The 19,775-nt window shown below is 36.3% G+C and overlaps 1 protein-coding gene across 2 annotated transcripts in view; it reads right to left on the reverse strand.

The window, feature by feature from the left end:
* arid3c (AT rich interactive domain 3C (BRIGHT-like)) overlaps positions 1-19,775 on the reverse strand; it is an 88,710-nt gene that overhangs the window by 40,305 nt on the left and 28,630 nt on the right. The window lies entirely within an intron of this gene.

Here is a 19,775-nt window from a genome sequence, read left to right on the forward strand (position 1 = left end):
ATAAAGGTGACATTTGAATCAGTCCCTGCGTCCCAATGTGCATACTATCCGTCCTAAATAGTATTGACAATTACTAATGTCACATACTATTTAGGATGGATAGTATGCACATTGGGACGCAGGCAGTCTGTTCATTTAAACAAATCTACCCTTGCTAAGTAAGAGGTTGTCCATATGTGTGGGTTTAATCTGTTTGTGCAGATCAACTGTGTGGCAAGTTGTTGAGCGACATAATGTAAACCCTAACGAAACAGAACGTGTAACATGAGAATTCAGCTTCTCTTAAAGATTTAAACGCAGATGTTGCGCAAGTAAGACAAGAAAAAATTCTGGGATAAATCAGGGAAAATATACATTACAAAACCCAAATTGGTTTGAAATATTTTATCAAAACTAAAGAAACATTTTAAAATAGAATTTCTCATTTTTAAACAATACCAGGTGAATTTTTCCACATCTTAAATACATTGCTCACTTTTATTTATCCACCACTCTGCCATCTTCATTTGAGGTGCCAGGAGCTATAACAGTAAATTAGAGATTCATTAAGATTGAGGTGATGTAATTGTGACACTGTCACTTTCAGAGGTCATCACTAAGCTAGGGTGACCAGTAAAGAGGTAATTAATGACGTCTACAATGTTGCATTAAATATTAACAGATGGAAAATACATTAGAGCACTGCTTCACCTTTGAGTGGTCCATTACGGTCATATTAGGTCTATTCCCAGCATCATGACTGCAGGAATGCAGAGCACTGATGCATGTAGTCTCACAAGACTCACGTAAATCTAAATCTAGGTGTGACTGACATGATTTATATGAATTAGAAATCACTGATTATATGGCATAATCTATTTTGTTAAATTACATACAATGTTGTCCAAAAGCCTGTGACTGCACTGCTGAGCTGAGATTCAAAATCTAATTTATACCCAAAAAGGGACAGAAAGATTTAGAATTTAGTTTATAACGTAAATTATAAAATTAATCAGAAATATTAAAGATTCTCCACTATCTCTAGGTCACTATTTAAATAACAGCTATTCTCAAACCGTGCTGGAGATAAACAGGTTTTAAACAAACATGTGGAGTTCAGCTGCCTAAATACAAAGGGACAATGGGAGACAATCCAAATAATTCACTTTCCAATTGCATTTATTGTGCTAATGACATAATGTGTGATACAAACTGTGTTTTAAATTATAAAAATTATAAATATAACTAAATCACTAGTGTAAACAATTGTTCATTGATTTAAACCTCCCTCGATATCTGCACACAAGTCACATCTATGTCATTCATAAGCCATTCTGTCGTTCCTTACTGATCAACTCAGTTGCTGAGCACATGTGTATGATCATTATAAAGCGTCTCAATGATTCCTTGTAGTTTCGAATGACACAAGCTGCTTATAGTGTCAATCCCCCAAGGCTGCTGTTACACTCTGTGTTCACACCCTGACTCAACCTTCAGCAACTACTGGTTCAACATGTATGGACACAAAAATAAAATGGATGAATTACAAACAAAATATGCCAGTGACATACTTGCATGGTTTATAATCTAATTTATTTGCAGAACTCATCAAAAGCAGGAAACACAAAGTAAAATATGCTTTTAATCTTGAACTCAGTATATCACTCTTCTTTAAGTGTTAATGCTGAAAGAAGTATCTCGCCGGGATTTCAGTAGAGGGAGCTCTTGACAACACAATAAATTATCACACACAACTGAAATGTTCAGCTTCTACCAAGACATTTTTACCAGGGCTTTCATGACAAAACCAGACCTCTCCTGACTGACATTGAGGGGTCCAGCAAATCAGGGACACTGACTCCCAGATTGGGAGTAAGAAAAAAACCCTACTTTTTTGTGTTGTACAATTAATGTCCAAGAGAGATTTAATGTCACAATCCTCAAATCAGGTACGTGGGCTGGTGACAGGGTGACATTCTTTGTGACTGAAAACACACACACACACACACACACACACACACACACCGCTCACTTTGACAAAAGCAATGAAGGGGGAGCAGGGATATGACTTTGAACCCAGTTAAAATGGAGCTTCAGGCAGTCTAGAGCTGTTACATGCCATACTAAAACCTGGAAGCTCAGCAGAGACCGACTGTTGACCTAAAAGTTTGGAAATGTTTTTACTTCTATACCTCGTGACCTCTGAGACACTGCAAATAATACACACTCGGTGTTATACTAATGGGCGTGCTCATTCAAAAGCTTGGGTAGCAGGACAGATGTAAGGGGAAAATAAAGGCAAAGTAAAATAACTTAAGGTGTAAATATCAGTGCCCCTTTAAACATATTTTTATTATCATCTTTCCAAAGAGTAATTTATTAGACGCTCTCACAAATACAAATACCCGATTCTGATTTGTATTTTTGTATTATGGCCCCCATTATCCACAAGTAAAATATTACAATTTCTACCTGATAAAATATTTTAAAACTTGGCATAACTATAAAAATGTATATTCATAAAATCCATAAAATGGCTAAATAGTTACAAGATTTCACAATTTATATGACTTTGCCAGTTATAGAAATTACACTTTTAAAACAATTCTTGTTGAGGGGGTGAATAACAATAAGAACTATCTTGATTTTCAGTTGTTGTAGCTTATTTTAACACTTGCTTCCTCTTTATTTTGAATCATTTTGAGTCATCTTGTGGCCCCTGGCTGAGAACCAGTACGCTGGCAAAATTTTGTGATAATGACCTACATTATCCCTAATGTAAGGTTAAAACAAGAGTAAAAGTACAGAATTTGTTTCTTCAGAATATATGAGTGCTGTTTATATATATATTTATTACAGACCATTGTCCGTAACTGGAGATTAAGAACAAAAAGTTAGAGGAATATATCATTTTGAAGGTAACAATCACCATCTGTGCTAACAACAAACCACTAATTAACAAGCATCAATACTGGGGAAAAAATCCCATGACAACAGAATCGATCACAAGAAGCTCCATCGTTGTGTGTGGCACTGATAGTGTGTGTGAATACGTGTGTGTGTGTGTGTGTGTGTGTGTGTGTGCACTCACTGGGTGCCGGAGCTCCTGGGAAACTGCTGGGCTTAATGTGGCTCTGTGTGTTTGAATGTGAGTGTGTGAGAAGCACAGGCAAGGGAGCAGGAGTTAATTAGAGAACAACAGGACTGGTCACACTGGCACTGGTCCAAACTGGCCGACTGCCAGTGCTGCTTTCATTCCATTACACACACACACACACACACACACACACACACACACACACACACACACACACACACACACACACACACACACACACACACACACACACACACACACACACACACACACACACACACACACACACACACACACACACACACACACACACGCTCAGCTGACATAATGAGATGTAAGCTAATATGAAGAGCTGATCTTTGTCTTTCCTTGATGGAGTTCCTCCTAATGGCATTTGATCGGGTACTTGAGCTGACGGACTGGATTAAGTGGCAGTGAGTTGAGCATGTACTGGCAGAGCTAAGTGTTATTTTACAGGGCCAGTGCAGGATGCCTCTTTAACTCCCATGTGGGAGGTGTGAGAAAGGCCCTTCTGTGATGAGCATGGACCTTTGCCCAGACTAAATCAGATTGTTATGGTGTAATTGTGCACGAAACTGATTTCAAAAAGCTGTGTCGCACTTGAAATTAAAATGTATATTGTCATCACATATTGTATCTATTAAATGTTTTACAAGGTTGTATTACAGGCTAAAATAAACCACTAAATTGAGTATCATGACAATATTTCAGCAAATTTTCTAAAGTGTAGCTTTCAAGTAACAAGCTACATTTTCAATGAATGCAAGAGCGAAATCACTTTTTTTGTCTCACTGTATGGAACAGTGGTTCTTTTTTGGGCCGCCTATTAACTATCCAAGTCACTTACTGCGCCCCATCGAATAAAATTAATATGAAATAAACCTTACCTGAACATTATTGTGAATTATTATTCTATTATAATAAATATAATAAAATATTTATTTATTCAAATATTAAAACATTTAATAATTATAATAAAAATTATAGGTAATAATTACAATAACAACAACAATAATTATTATTATGGTGTCATTAAAAAGCATGTCATTGAATGCCAAAGAACATAATTAATTTTGATAGTGTTCACGTTATTTTACATATACAAAGTGTTAAAATATTTACAGCAATGACAATAATTTTATTATAAATGATGCTGTTAATCACTATGTTTTTAAGTTCTTAAAGGAGTAGTTCACTTTAAAATGAAAATTAGCCCATCATGTACTCACCCTCAAGCCATCCTAGGTGTATATGACTTTCTTCTCTCAGACGAATACAATCAGAGTTATATTAATAAACGAAAAATATTCATGCTCAAAGTTAAATTCTAGCTTCCGGCCAAACGCAGTTTACTTGCATATAAAGCGCAACTTACGACGTGGGAAGTAGCGAAGTGCGTCATGGCGTAGTGTAAATATCAGCAGTACGTCGCAGTACTCGCATAAGTTGTGCTTTACACTTAAGTCGAATCCGTATGTTCGTTTGGCCAGAAGCTAGTTATTTTACTTTAACTTTTATTAAAAAGTTACGTTTTATTAAATGTTACAAAAGCTGTATTTTGTAAAATTGTACTTTGTAACGTTTTAAATATGAATATTTTTCTTACACAAACTCAAAGCTCTTCAGAAGGCCTTTATTAACACCCCGGAGTCGTGTGGAGTTATTTTATAATGGATGGATGCACTTTTCAAAGCACTGCCATTCTAAAGCTCAGAAGCTCAGTGTGCTTATTAATATAACTCTGATTGTATTCGTCTGAAAGAAGAAAGTCATATACACCTAGGATGGCTTGAGGGGGAGTAAATCATGGGCTAATTTTCATTTTAAAGTGAACTACTCCTTTAAGCCTTATTTGGACGGGACTAGGTACAATTCTTATCACTCGACGTCTGTGATTTCATGTACCGATTCGGACGGGACTAACACCCCCGTGTTTATTACAGAGGTCGAGTGTGTGTTTTATAGATGTGGGCGTTACAGAAGGTCATGTGCTGTTCTTCCGTGCATCATGTATGAAGTATGTGTCTTTTAATTTATTATTTGTTAATATAATTTTTATTTATTATAAAAACCCTATTTAAGTAAACTTCACGAGTTTATAGCAGCGGTTGAGCAGCGAAATCTAGACAAGTATATTACTCTTATCTGACACTGATCTTAAAATGGACAGTCTTCGCAGTTTCCACGATTTGGCTCTATTTATTGATCGTATGTTATTTTTTCGTCGGATACCATCCATATTGAATGGAATGAAATTGAATGAAATTTCATTGAATGAAAGCATGCAAAAGACTGGTGCGTAAACGGTAGCTCAGGTAGGTCAAAAAACACATTAGGAAAAGCATCTATCGTTCTCTCTATCTATCTGTCTAATTTTTAAATAATCTAAAGTTACCTATTCATTCAGTTTCTTCTGTTTACATTTTCAAATGTTCGGATTGGTCAGTAGCCATCATATAATGCAATCCTGGCTCAGAAATCAACCATCACTTCTGCTTTCATCAAGAGAATGTGGGGATGGTCCATTAACTGTCTTTCACCATTTTGTTTTACGGTGTGATTTGTGGACTAACGCTTTGTCCATGAGATTGCAAAAGACGTCTGAAGCTTCTCTGACTAACCTCAAATTCCACAGAGATTATCAGATGTAAAAAGGCATCTGAATAAGACTCTTTTTCAGTCTTTGCATCTGTTATTTCCTCACATCAGCTTCTGATCATTTTACCTTTGACATTAATGAAATTCACTGTGCTAGTACCACAGATTGACCTCATGTAGGGATAAGAGAAAAAAAAGAAAAAAGAAAGAGAATGTCGGCTGTCTGACAGAATTTAAGACACTTTAATGGCAAATCCCCATAGTGCAATTAAGGGATTAGGCTTAAAACTGCTCAGCACTCACATTTCACTCTTTAATTACAAGTGAAAAACACAGCAAATCTTCATAGTCACTCAAGCAGAGCCCCATGAATTATACATAATCTGACCAGGGCATTTTCTGTATGTGTGTTTTCCATCAATAATTTAATGTAAAAGCATGTCGCCATCTTTCAAAGGTTTATATTTCCTTATGGCAGTATGCTGGTCCCGGATTACAGACAGTGGCTTCATTTCTATTTTCAAACCTGACCTTTGAGAGGATGTATAGAGAACGTAACGGCCTGAACTGGCAGGCGCTACATAATGGATTTATCAGCTTACACATACAGTATCATACAGGGGTGATTGTTGCCTTTTTCTTAAAACTATTAAAAGTGAAAGAGTCATAAACACTATAGTGATGACTGAGGAGCAACTGATAAAGCTTTATTATACAGAATAAAATCTGAATGTACCCAAACTGTACATTGCATTCTTGATTACTGATTAACTATATAAAGCAATAAAAAATGCTTTTGAAATTGTGGAAACTTCACAATCAAAGATTTACAGGTATTTTGTGGCGCTTCTCTCTGTCTGATGTTGCGAATAAGTGAAATATAAATATGTTTTGATATGCTGTTGCGGGAGTGGCATATCTATACTAGTCTCAGCTGCAGACGGTCCGTTCAATGAGTATTTAATGAATATCACACACAAAACTTGAAAGCTTGCATGATCTGGCAAACTCTAATCTGATTGACTGTCTTTATGCACACAGATATTTTATCAGTCCTTCTGGAAACCAAGACGCATTTACAAGGTACTGGACTAATAAAATAACTGCTTCAGAGGAAGAACTAATCACTGGATTTGCCAAAGTTTATCAGATAAGAGACATCTAGAAATTCTGATGACACATCAAGTTTACACAACCAAGGTTGTAGTTTTTTTTTTTTTACAGTACAGTAAAATGATCTATCTATCTATCTATCTATCTATCTATCTATCTATCTATCTATCTATCTATCTATCTATCTATCTATCTATCTATATAAAGTATTTATCAACTTATAAGCTCTATGTATCTGTCACTTGTGCATAGGCATGTGAAGCTATCAGATTTTCTCATTACGAAAATTTCTAAACCTTTTATCACAGCATACGTAGCCTGTTGTTTTTAAAGGGGTAAATGTGTTATTTATGCCTTTCTGTAAGTGCCACCATGCTTCTCATCCATGCTGGGATTGTTTACATCTGAGTGCACATGCCTCTTTTACATAATGGTGTTAAAATTAACCAGTTATTGGAAACGAAGCATTCTAAAAACACATTCTTAAAACCTAAACTATTTTTGCAGTTTGACAGAGCAAACTTAACTTGCAAGTGTTACGATGCCTTAACCTGATATAGCTTTAAATCAATATCAGTAGTAGTAGTATCAGTACCTTAATTGCATCACACCATTAATTGAATGCGTCTTTCAATAATTTGTAAAAACAAAATGAATTGTGATTGGTTGTTTTACATGTCGGTCAGATGTGTCTTAGGCCTTGACGCGTTTAGTTGTATACGTTTTTTTATTCACGTTTCATCCAGACGGATCCGGCGTTTTGGGAGCCTGAAACTGCTATTTTTTTAAACCTGGTCCCAGGGTGGATAAATCTGAAAACTACACCCTTGCATTTTCGTGTGTACAGCCAATGCGTATATTTTGTGAAACGACGATGTCATCACCCCACGTGTCGACCCTAGTCAGACACCGCTACGTCACGTAACAGCAACAACAACTGTGGACTTTGTGTTGCAGAAGCTACTGAGCCTCTTTTATTTCTTTATTTATTATTTACTTGAATGTATTTTCTTTTCTTTATTTTACTTCATTTATTAATATTTTATTTCTTATGCTATGATGCTTGTCCGTTGTCTGATTAAGACATTTCATATTTTGTTCCAGGTCATTTATGGTTGTTTATATTGTTCAGTAAAGTAAAAGAAAAAAAGAAGAAGAGGCTACTGAGCTTATTGTACAGCTTGCAAGGTTTATGGCAGAAAGGCAGCAATGCAAAACAGACCTTGTGCCACTAGTGAAACTCACTTAGGGGTAAAACAAAGTTTGAAATACCTTTGCAGTGAAATACTGTTAGCGAATATCCCGATGCCGTCCATGCTGCTGAGAGTGACGTTTAGATAATATGTGCTGTGCGCTTTCCTCTCAATAAAAAAAAGATAAAAACAGAAGTTAAGAAAACATATGATTTGGATATGTTTGACTAAACTCTGCAATTCAGCACTCTAGTCACGTAACATCAAGTTTATTTATATAGCACTTTATACAATAGATTTCTTGTCGTGTCAGTGTCTCTTTCAGTTCAATTTCTACTCTAAAGCAGCTCACCAGTGTGTTCATGTTTTTACTCGTGTCTGACCTCGACAGACAGAACAAAAGAAACGGACTTGAGAAGAAGGCGTAGCCTCTGGCCATGTTCACACAGCAACAGAATTTGGTTGTCAGTCCTGTGTTTGGGTCCTTCATACGGTTACGTTCATACACAGTTCAGTTATTTAAGGGAGTGACGACTGTATTCTATTACCAAACTCACACCAGTAAATTTTCAGGACTCACAACCGCATTCTCAGAAAACTTGCGCTGGGTGAACTGAACCGGACTGGACAACTAGTTGTCTGTCTGTCACGTCACACAGTGCGAGAGAGAGGCTCTGCGCTGCACAAACACATGCACCGTGTGTCACAGGCTACGCTTTTCACCCAGATATAAAAGCTGCTGTCGGTTAATGAAAATATTAACTTGCGGCTCGATTGGACAGTTTTATGGATGCTGCCATCTTTGATATTACTGTAGCTATGGCTACTGGTAAGAGAATACGGGTTTGACTCCTGTTGAACGTTCATACAGACAGTATTCAAGACGTTACTATAATTTGCTGTGTGAACAGGACATTTCAAGACTCACACCTGTAAGTAAATGCGGTTGTCAATCCCAAAAACTGACAGCGTTCACGTAGCCTCAGGGTACACCCATCTATTACATAATCACCATGGATCAATGATAGTTCGAAGGCATTTACCAGCCAGACTGAACTTTTCCAGAAAGTTCACTTTGGCAAGATGTTTTGAACTCCTAAAATGAACTCCAACTTTGTTTGACCTAATTTTGTTCGAAATGACGTCCCACCAATTCTTTGATTTTACTTGAAGTATATCGGGCTTTAGCTACGTTGAGAATACCTGTGCCTATGACACCTCTACATTGTCTCTACATGTTGATGCTAATGAATCATGTGACCCTAACTCAGTGAACAACATAAGAAAAACCTCCAATATTGTGTTTATACTTTGTTGGTTATAATCAAAGGTTATAGCAAGGCGCCAAACAAAAACTCTGCCATTCTGGGCAGTGTTGAATGGATTCTGTCTAACTTAAACACATCTGATTGGCCATTATGTTCACACTCTTAACATATATGTCTGTGATTGGTTACAAAGCTCAAAGCTGCAAAAACTTGTTGTAAATAGAAACCTTTGACGCTCTTCACAGAATGCAAACATACCAGTACTGCAGAACGGCCTTTGACGGGACAAAGATGCATTTTGGCATGCCGCCAAATTATTATTTCAATAAATTTTGTTCCCATGGCATTTCTCGTAAAGAGTAGGGGTGTAACCCCGGTGTCCTGGCCACATTCCACCCATTGGCCCTTACCAATCATGGCCTCCTAATAATCCCCTTACATTGAATTGGCTCTATCACTCTCTCTCCTCTCTCCACCTATAGCTGGTGTGTGGTGAGCGCACTGGCGCCGTTGTACTGTGGCTGCCATCGCATCATCCAAGTGGATGCTGCACACTGGTGGTGGTTGAGGAGAGATCCCCTGATATGATTGTAAAGCGCTTTGGGTGTACAGTAGTACGTATGAAAGCGCTATATAAATGCCTCATTCATTCATTCATGAAGGAAAAACCTTGCAAGTGTATAAAAGAGCTTTCCGTTTACACGCACATGTATGAAAGGGGTGTGTGAGCTGTGTCTGGAAAGGTTGAAGGTTAGAGTAGTCTACCAACCTCTCCTACTCATTCATTATTTTTTTCTAGTGTCGCCTTCAGTTGTTATACAATGACTCAGCCCTATTATTACCAGCTTTCCCTTCATCTTTGCTTCTTCAAAGCCACATGCCCTCTGGTCCTGTATAATACAGATTTAGTCACACACAAAATCATTTGGCCAAATCATCTTATTATTGCTGTCAATTTTTTTTTATCATGAGAGATATACTGTATGATGTTTCTTGTTGTAATTAGCAACAAAACAGACCTCTTTCACATGTCATTTCTCACCGCTCCCTCAGAATTAATTACGACCCACGCTAACATATCATAAGCTCTTATGAAACCAGGTAATACAACATAACATTCCACCTGTCTCCCATTACCTATAAAAATGGGACATCTAATCTTGATAGATAAGCAAGCTTCTAGGCATTTAATCCAACACTGGGTTAAATCAATTATTCAATGTGTCCCCATAAATGGGCTCAAAAGAGCACCTTTTGAGTACAATTAATGTGACAAATGTGTTGGGCGTGTGTTTGATGGATGGCGTACACACCCAAATAGTTTCTTTACATGAAAAAGAAATGTGTATAGGAGTCATGTTTTCAGATTAAATGGCTCATAACGCATCAGGAAATCTGATGATAAATTAGCAATCACGGGTTGGGACTACACTGGAAAGATAATACAATGACAAACAAAACTACACCACCTGGCAAAAAAACGAACAAAAAAACAACATTAAGTAGATGACTCATGAATGAAAATTTCAGAGATACCAAAATGAAATGCATATAATTAAAACAACATGACCACTAATCATTTGCATCACCACATTCAGGCTTAAAAAACATGCCATTATGGGTTTATAATTATATATATATACACACACACACACACACACATATATATATATATATATATAAATTAAAGAGTTGTCATAAATATTAACGTTTTTTGTGGTATAATGCACCACATGGCTGAAACAAACAATTTTTCTCAAAAACACTTACAGCAAAAGCCATGCTGATGATCAAATTTATAGTATGTGTCCAGTACTAGCTGGGAAAATAGACAGAAAACAGGCCATGAGAAAATATATCATATAGATTTGCCTTTAAATGCTAATCAATAATTGCATCATTATGCTGTAGCGATGACCCGCACAGCATAAACACAAAGAGAGGCTGCTGACATAAAGACTGTACCATTGATATATTGATCGCCTCCCCCAATCATTAATTTATGGAAAAATAGACTCAGCACAGTCTTGTGAGAGGGCTTTGTTTTATTCTGGAGCTAAGGGGAAGCGGTACGGCTCTGTAGTGATAATAATGTCATCTGCCTGCCATCATGGTCTTCAAGGTAGTCATGAGAAATAAAGGGCTAGTGGTTTGTGTGTGTGTGTGTGTGTGCATGTGATGGGGGAGCATCGTGATCTCTAATGCAGACATGACAGGAGAGGAAGAGAAGCTACATCTCTGGCCTTCACCTGTGTTTGAGCCAAGACAAGGGTCAGGCATGATTTATGCAGTAATGAGGATGCAAGGAGTCTTTCTGCTATCTGCATCTGCGTGAGTAAAGATGTCACACAAATTGCAAGCCAAAATATGGGTCTAGTCTACCACAGAATATTGAAAAATATATTTTGATTAATTAGATTTATTAAATGTATTTATTTTACATTTTTAGCTTTTTTATTATTATTGTTGTAAAGTAATTATTTTGCTTGAATTTATCATTTGTAACTGAATATAATAGAAGAGTATTAATGTTACCACCTTTCACTTGTGTTCAAACAAAGCTCACATACACACACACACACACTTACTGAACAACTAAACTGATTCCCCTCCCAGTTCACACAAAACAAATCAATGTACGTTAATACTTTATTAATATAACATTCTTGATAAAAAAAAGTGTTATAAATACAGCGGATAAATACAACAAATTAATATAATTCATCATATTTTGTGGGAATATAGTTTAATAATAATGAGATGTGAGTTGGGCAGACCCTTCTCGACCCAGTAATTCTAACACTGACTTCCACCATTTACATGATACAATTGATACTGACGACTAAACAAAACAAAACAAAAAAAGAGAGAAGAAAACAAAGTTTGTTTGATGATCTACAGAAGGGGCACAGTATGATCGGCTGACACGAATAGGCCACGCCCTGATCTCTGTCCAGTGACAGCCTCAGAAAACAATGTTGAGAATGCCTGTGTGTAATTTTGCCACCGAGCACATTTAGAATCCGATCCTACAACTGATAAGAACATTGCTACAGCTATAGGGAACTTAACAGAACATTCAGTTCTGTTCTGAGTAACAGTGTCTGTTTGTCTGGAGAAGTGGACATATACATGAGGTTTCATTCCGGAGTTTGGCAGTTAGCAGTGGCGTAAGCTCATAGGATCTTGAATCTCTTTGGCCGTTTCCCACACCATCCCGTCATTAAAATTTTCTGTCCCTCATCATTTCTTTCGTCCAGTGACTGGGGCCCCTCCTCCATCCTGTTGTAATTGTGTGATGTTTACCCTCCAAGCCCAAGGCCATGTCTCTAATTATCCCCACATGAAAACTGGAATGTCCAGCACTGTCATTAAAAATAGAGCTAATACCCAGAGCCCCGCTAGCAGCAAAAACAGGTGTGATCGTTATAACCAAACCCCGAATCCTTTCCTATTTAACTTTACACTTTATTGTTGGGTCAAGTAAAAAAATTATAATTCCCTTCTTATACATTTGAAAGTTTGTGATGCTAACATGCTAGCTATTCAGTTTCACTGTACGGCAAGAGAGAGCTCCTTCTAGCTCAGGTCAATAATGCATGCCGAACGCAGGACTAACGAAGCAGGCAAATGTTTAATCATTGCATACAACACAAATGGCAGAATGAGGCCACATCCACAGAATAGTGCAAATGCAACCTCAGCAGAAGCACTCAATGGCCCAAACAATGAGGGCTTTCGTTCCCCGGCTGCATGGAAGCTGCTCCATATTTCAGTTTTGCTGATGCACAGGGGTCAGGTCTGATTCAAATGAGCCCCCTCCCCCTCCCCTTCACTGTATGTTATGGGTTCTATGCTCTGTCACAGGCCCAGATGCATGAATTGTGGTTTTAAAAATTGCAGTTTGCTTAAAGTCTCTCTGAATTTAAAACATACAGTGATTAATAAATATAAATGATTTGGCCAATTATTGTTTTCATCGTATGGCCTGATAAATGGCTTATTACATTTTTATAATACTTTATCTAATATTATTCAATCACAGAATACCCAATTTTTTTTATTTTTTTTTTACAATTTATCATTTTAAATGCTTCAAGTAAATTTTGGTATCAAAATGATATAATACTGTCTACAATGTGAAAAATCGATATTAATTTTAAGATTTGCAAAAGAGACTACATTTAACAGTGTTAGTAAATTAGTTGTATCAAATATGACTTTAAAATATTTTAAAACATATATTTTAATTTAGAGCTAAGTGAGCGTTAGGCTGCAGGCAATCTAAATGTAAAAATATAGAAAATGAGAATGCACAATTAAATATCCAATATCGATATGTTGTGCATCCTTAATGTAAAGTGACACTAAAATCACTATAACAATTACTGCATCAATTCGGGACAGTACAATGCAATTAAACATTATAAATGACTAGAACCTTTCACTCCAGTTCCAGTTCATTAGATTTACCGAAGAAGCTAAAACAAAGGAACATTTGTGAACATTCATCACTATTTTCAATTATAATAAGACTTTAAGGAGACCATATCACCAAATCTTTTCATAAACATACAAAAGACATGACCAACTAGAACCTAAACCACATGCTAAATTATAGCCAGTTCCTCTGAATGACTAACCTGAGCAGGCACAAAGAACACCCTGACCAAATTAAAATGTTAATAAGTGTTCGAGAATCAACGATAAAGCATTTGATATTGTGATGTTGTTTCACGCTAGCTGCCTGTAAAGAATGCAGGCTGTGCTTAATGTCCTCAGCTAATTCTGTTTCCCCCTGAAATGCTTCCTGTCCTGAATGAATGTGTTAGGACAAAAGAAAAAGGTTAACACTAAATGAAAAGCATGTGATGTCTGGACAAGTGTGGAAAAAGCATAGTTAGTAGTAATTGCTTTCCAAGAACACTGAGGATGTTAAAGCAAGTTTTTGACCTCACATTAAAGATCCTTCATCTTTTAGTATTTTCTGGGCATGTACAGCACTTCTTAAAGCTTTTCTAAAAAATCTAAAACATAATGAAGGAACCTGCATTAATGCAGTCACTTTAACAGTCCTGCTTATTTATTCTCAGTCTTAATTCTCATGGACAGAATAGTGGAACGGCAATGTGCCTTGGAAAATATCTTTTTTTTTTCGTTGCAAATGAAAAAAAGATGCATGGGTTGAGAGAAACACTTCAGTCTGTGTGTGGGCATCCTGTTTGATTACTCAGTCTCCTTATAGCATATAGCAACTGAGAGGATAAAGTGAGAAACCGCTGTGATATGTTTTTCAACATTTATGTTGACAAGCATTACAGTCATGTGAAACCATGATAACGGTAATAAATAACGGTTGCAAAATGAAGAAGTGGGTAAGAAAGTGTCACTGCAGCTATGGCTAGATCACATGGTTCAGTTGATAAGGGAGCAGCAGTTATGACCAAATTGGCATTTTTCCTTCAATAGGTGTTAACAGCTAGACAATTTTTGATTTGCTGTTATCACATGAACGATAACATGATCAATGCCAGGTTTTATTCATTAACACTTGACTTTTCTGTCCTTAAGCTGTAGGAACATTTTGTGTCTTTTGCACAACGTACAAAGACCACCATGTGAAACTTAAACAGAAACATTGCATTATTATTTAATATATATAATAATTGATATACCTCTATATTTGAAACATAAAAACATATATTATGTTTTTTTAACTGAACATGAATTCCAGTGTCTCAGTGTTTGGTGTGTCTGCCTTTTACTTTATGACAAGTTTGTGTAACAGATCATTACTTTATTATTTATTTGTCATGTTTAATCCTAAAACTTTCTATGGTCTCAACTCAATTTGATATGCTTATAATATTCAAACACCTCAATTCTACAGTTCTAATAAAAAGGAAAAGGTTAACAAAATGACAGCATTCCCAGTATATTTACCATATACAACCCAGGAGCCTGAAAAACCACCCATCCCCCATTAGAGAGATGTAACACGTCATATGTCTATATGATACAACCAGCAATGCAGACGTATGGGGTTTTAACTCTGAAACACTTCAACTGGGCCCCTTTCATATAATATAAATACTCGTGGGGCAGAGCACCAATGAAGACAACGTTCAATGGCCTGCAAATCCCTGCATTGGGCCCCTGTTCACAAAACTATGGAGTGTAGTTTCTATGTTTGATGAGCAAAAAACCCTCCATGATATGTCTAAAAGAAATATTGCCCTTGTCGAATAGAATAACTGGAATAGCGCATATCCAAATTGTGTGATTGCAACCCTACACTCTGATTCCATAATCACAATCACTTATCTTGTTTTTGTGTCATGCCTATCTTCATTTATACTGCTGGATACAGCTGTTCCATATGCAATATTGTATTTACAAAAACAATAGTTAACAACTTGTAAAGCACTGAATCACTCTAAATTGTACACACTCTATTAAATCATGTTCCCAGAGCAAATATGTTCTTCTCCACTAATGTTTTAATTAAGTTTATACTAATGAGAGCCTATAGGCCATCAAAGATCATTTGCTGCTGTTTAAACCCAGTGACTCTAGGCATTATTAGTGACATCAAAGCCTTCCGCTTTCTGTACATACATGTGTTTTTGAGGCCAGTAACATGACAGCACAGCTAAAGCATTCATTCAGCCTGCCGCTTACCTTTATCTTTTTTTTTAAGGGTTCACATGCAGCGTAGCTCTGTCAGGACTCATGCAACTATTCCATGCAATTGGAATAAAAAGTGTATTTTGAATTTTTTTATACATTTTCAGAAAAAGAGAATTCAATGCTTTTAAAGTTTACACGCTTACATTACAAATTCATTTGATCCCCTCCAGCCCAGTATAAAAGTCAACAGCCCATTGAGTGTGAGTGGGGCCATTGCTTTAGCAGGCAGCTTTAAATTGTCTAATGGTTTAACTCCTAAATTCAGAGGGTGGTTTAATGTGCTGTGATAAAATATTCATTCATGTGCCTCATACAGACCATTAAACCTAAAAACAAAACAAAAAACCCTGTATGTCTTTATCTGAAGTACACACTGACCTCTGCTTCACTTAATAACACTAACAATTTAGACTCAAATATTAACCTAGCTGACCATAAATGAGTGGACTTTCATCATATTATGCACTGAATACATGTAAATGTATGCAGGAACAATCAGAATGGCTTTCATTTGATACTACTGGTCTAACACAACAATTAAGTCCTCCTGCTTTGTGAATCAGGCCTTTGAATAACAAATAGAAAGTCACTTTTTCTGATTTTAATGCTAACCAAAAATATCAGGGACATTGTCTTGCTTCAGATGGACTGAGTAATCTACATCTTCAAAATGCAGTTATTATTAACAATACGAACAGCAATACACCATCACAATGAAAGCACATTTCATACATGAAAACTGCAACAGAGCAGAAAGGACAATAAAGCTCCATGGTGTTTTGTGCATTTCTATGACAGAGGTTTGAGCTTCCTAATGACTTTATAGAGAATCACATCATTATAAAACATGCCTCACCTCATCACAATCGGTTCTCATGATACATACTGTTCTCTGGAAAGCCTTACATCAGTGCCTGATAAGAAACAGGGCTTTTTTCTTAGCCTGTCACCTAACAATTTTATCAAAAGGGAACTCTGCATGACCTTAACATATACATATTAATGTTCATTTTCTGTGACAGGAGCAGATTTCAAAGTAAAAAACAAACTGAAATGACAAATTAATCCAAATGAATGAATAGCTGCAAGTACTTTAGGACAAACTAGGTAAATTATTATTATTATTACATCACTTTAACCCAAAAACACAACTTTAACCCAAAAAACACAAGTCATGTGTCTCTAATTAAATTTTAAAAAGATGAATAAATCAGAAGGGCTGTACATTTGATCAAAATTGTAATATGCACTAGTGTTATATAAAAACTACAAAGATTGCTAATTAAATTCTGCGTGTTCTGCGTGTCTCTGTGAGAATAAGTGGTGTTGTTTCTGCTACACATGAAAAATGAAAGGAATCATTCAAATTTCAATAGATTACATTTTAAAAGATTAATTAAATTATTAAAGCTTTATGTATTCATTTGATTTACACGATTTTTGATGATACATTTTTGGGGTGGGCAATATAACTACTTTTTTGTTTCACGATAACTATAAAATATAGTTATTTTTGATTTGAAATAAGGTTTTTATGATATACATTTTTTTTAATACCATTAAATTCCATAATTCTTGTCACTAATTTCAATATCACAAATAACTAATAGTAGCCTAAGTAAAAAAAAAAACTCTTAAACTTACTGAATACAATTAAACAGTCAGTGGAGTCAATTTACTGTGTAAATTAAATATACATTTATTCTTATTAAAATTACAAAAGTTATTCACTGAAAAGCAGTGAGAGATTTTCTCTCTTTTGTTGTTTGATTAACATTAATGACACAGACAGCAGCAGGTTTATTAGGCTGCTGTCACTTTAAGAGCGAATGCACAGATCCAATTTACTGTTACACATGTGTTTTCCTTCTAAACTCTGTCTTTTTATATTCACTTAGGACCTAAATGACAGTTTTTACACAGGTACTTAAAGATGGGCATTTTGACACATAAATATGTGTATTTAAGCGTTCAAGCCCAATTAGGTGGCAAAAATAACTCTCAGACAGCCTTCGGGCACTATTATTGTTTAAACTTGAATAAATTATTAAATTAATGCAACATACTTTTTGGATTATTACAATTTTATTTAAACCATTAAAACCAGAAAAAAAATAAAAATGTGGAATTTTGGGGGAAAATAATTTTGGGGTTTACCTTATTCCAAACAAGATGCAATTCAACATAGGCTAACTGATAAACAATGATTTGTTTATTGTGCATTCAAGTTTATTTTTGTATTTATTGTGGGGGAAAAAGTATCCATTCAACACAATCACAAATCAGCTGGTAAAGGATTGTATTCATTACTATGGCTGGGAATGCTTTAACTTTGTGGTTTATGATCAATGCTCTGTGCTCTTAAACTATTTACCATTCATGTCTACACAGGAAAAGCTGGACATACGAATTCCTTATCAGCAGCCTAGATAATGTCTTCTGTGGCTGTGCAGAGGATGGAAACCAGTCAATATGCTTCTGTCAGCGTTGGAATGTGAGCAACAGTAATTTACTTCAGTCTAGTACCACATCGGCTCTGTTAGATTGCAAAAAGCTGCTAGTACGAAGTACCAAAACCAAAGCACCAACACACTGTGCTTGCCTCTATAATAATTAAAGCAATTCTGTTATCACAATACACATAATTTTATGGGCTTCTCGCTCTTTGTGTACATAATATAGAAGTTAAGTGTGGAAGTTAGCCAGATGGAGAAGACAATCAGCTGTCTAAACAGAAAATAATATACATCTTTAATATACATCTGAGAGAAATGCTCATAGCCTTAAAGATTAACACACTTAAGTTCAGGAAAGCACAACAGACTTTTCTTCGACCCCTTATATCTGTGTATCTTTCAGCATATTTGGAGAGATTTTAATTTCTCAAATGAAATCTAAGCCTCATTCACATGAATGGGAACAACTGCAAATGGAGGATGTAAACTGAGGCTACAGGATGAGACTGTGGCTAATTGCACTCCTATAAAAGCCCAAAACAACAATCCAGACCAGAGATTTGGTCAGTTTTCCCAATTCTCCAGGAACCACACCCACACACAGGCGAGTCAAATGCTGCCTGCTACAACCATAAACATGTCCCACATGCTTGATTGCTTCTCAGTGAATACTTAACTTAGCAGTGATAATGGAGGTGTCTAGTCTGGAGGTGCAAACGGGGGATGTTTGTTTGTGTGTGTGTCGGTTGGGAGAAAGAAGGAATCCAATCAGACTGATGGCTACCAGTGATTTTTATTTCATGGCTTTGATGTTTATGGTTGGACTCTTTTTTTTCTTTTTCTTTTTTGGTAAAACTCAATGTAATTCCCTTCTTTAATGAAGACTTATGATGTTGGCTGCAAAATGTCAGGCACTCTGACCCACCTCGCTCAGACCTTGTCTGGATCTAGTAAAACGATCCTCTATACAATACGTATGTTTACGGGAGATTGTAAGGTTGCGGCTTTAAAATTCATAGTGCCTATGGAAAATGAAAGTTACATCTCACATTGTAAAAAGCTTTCTGAAGTTTTAAATGATACCCAAACACATTGGAAGGTTCCACTAGAAACACAGAAACACTCAGGTCTTCCTCCTTGTCTGGCTCTTCAGCCTGCTTGTTTGAACACGCTCTCACTGCTCCTTATTAGAACACAATAAAAGACAGGAATGGAATGGGAGGCCTCCCCTCTCCCAAAAGAGCACTCAAAGCCCTGGAGATGGAGACCAGATAATTAGGTCTTGGTCTTTGATGCTCCACCATGGCAAAAGGTGAGTTACCGGCTCATTTGTAACACAAAAGTTGGCAGAGCAATGCAG

Source organism: Leuciscus leuciscus (assembly GCF_965113295.1).
Source record: "Leuciscus leuciscus genome assembly, chromosome: 5".
Lineage (NCBI taxonomy): Eukaryota > Metazoa > Chordata > Actinopteri > Cypriniformes > Leuciscidae > Leuciscus > Leuciscus leuciscus.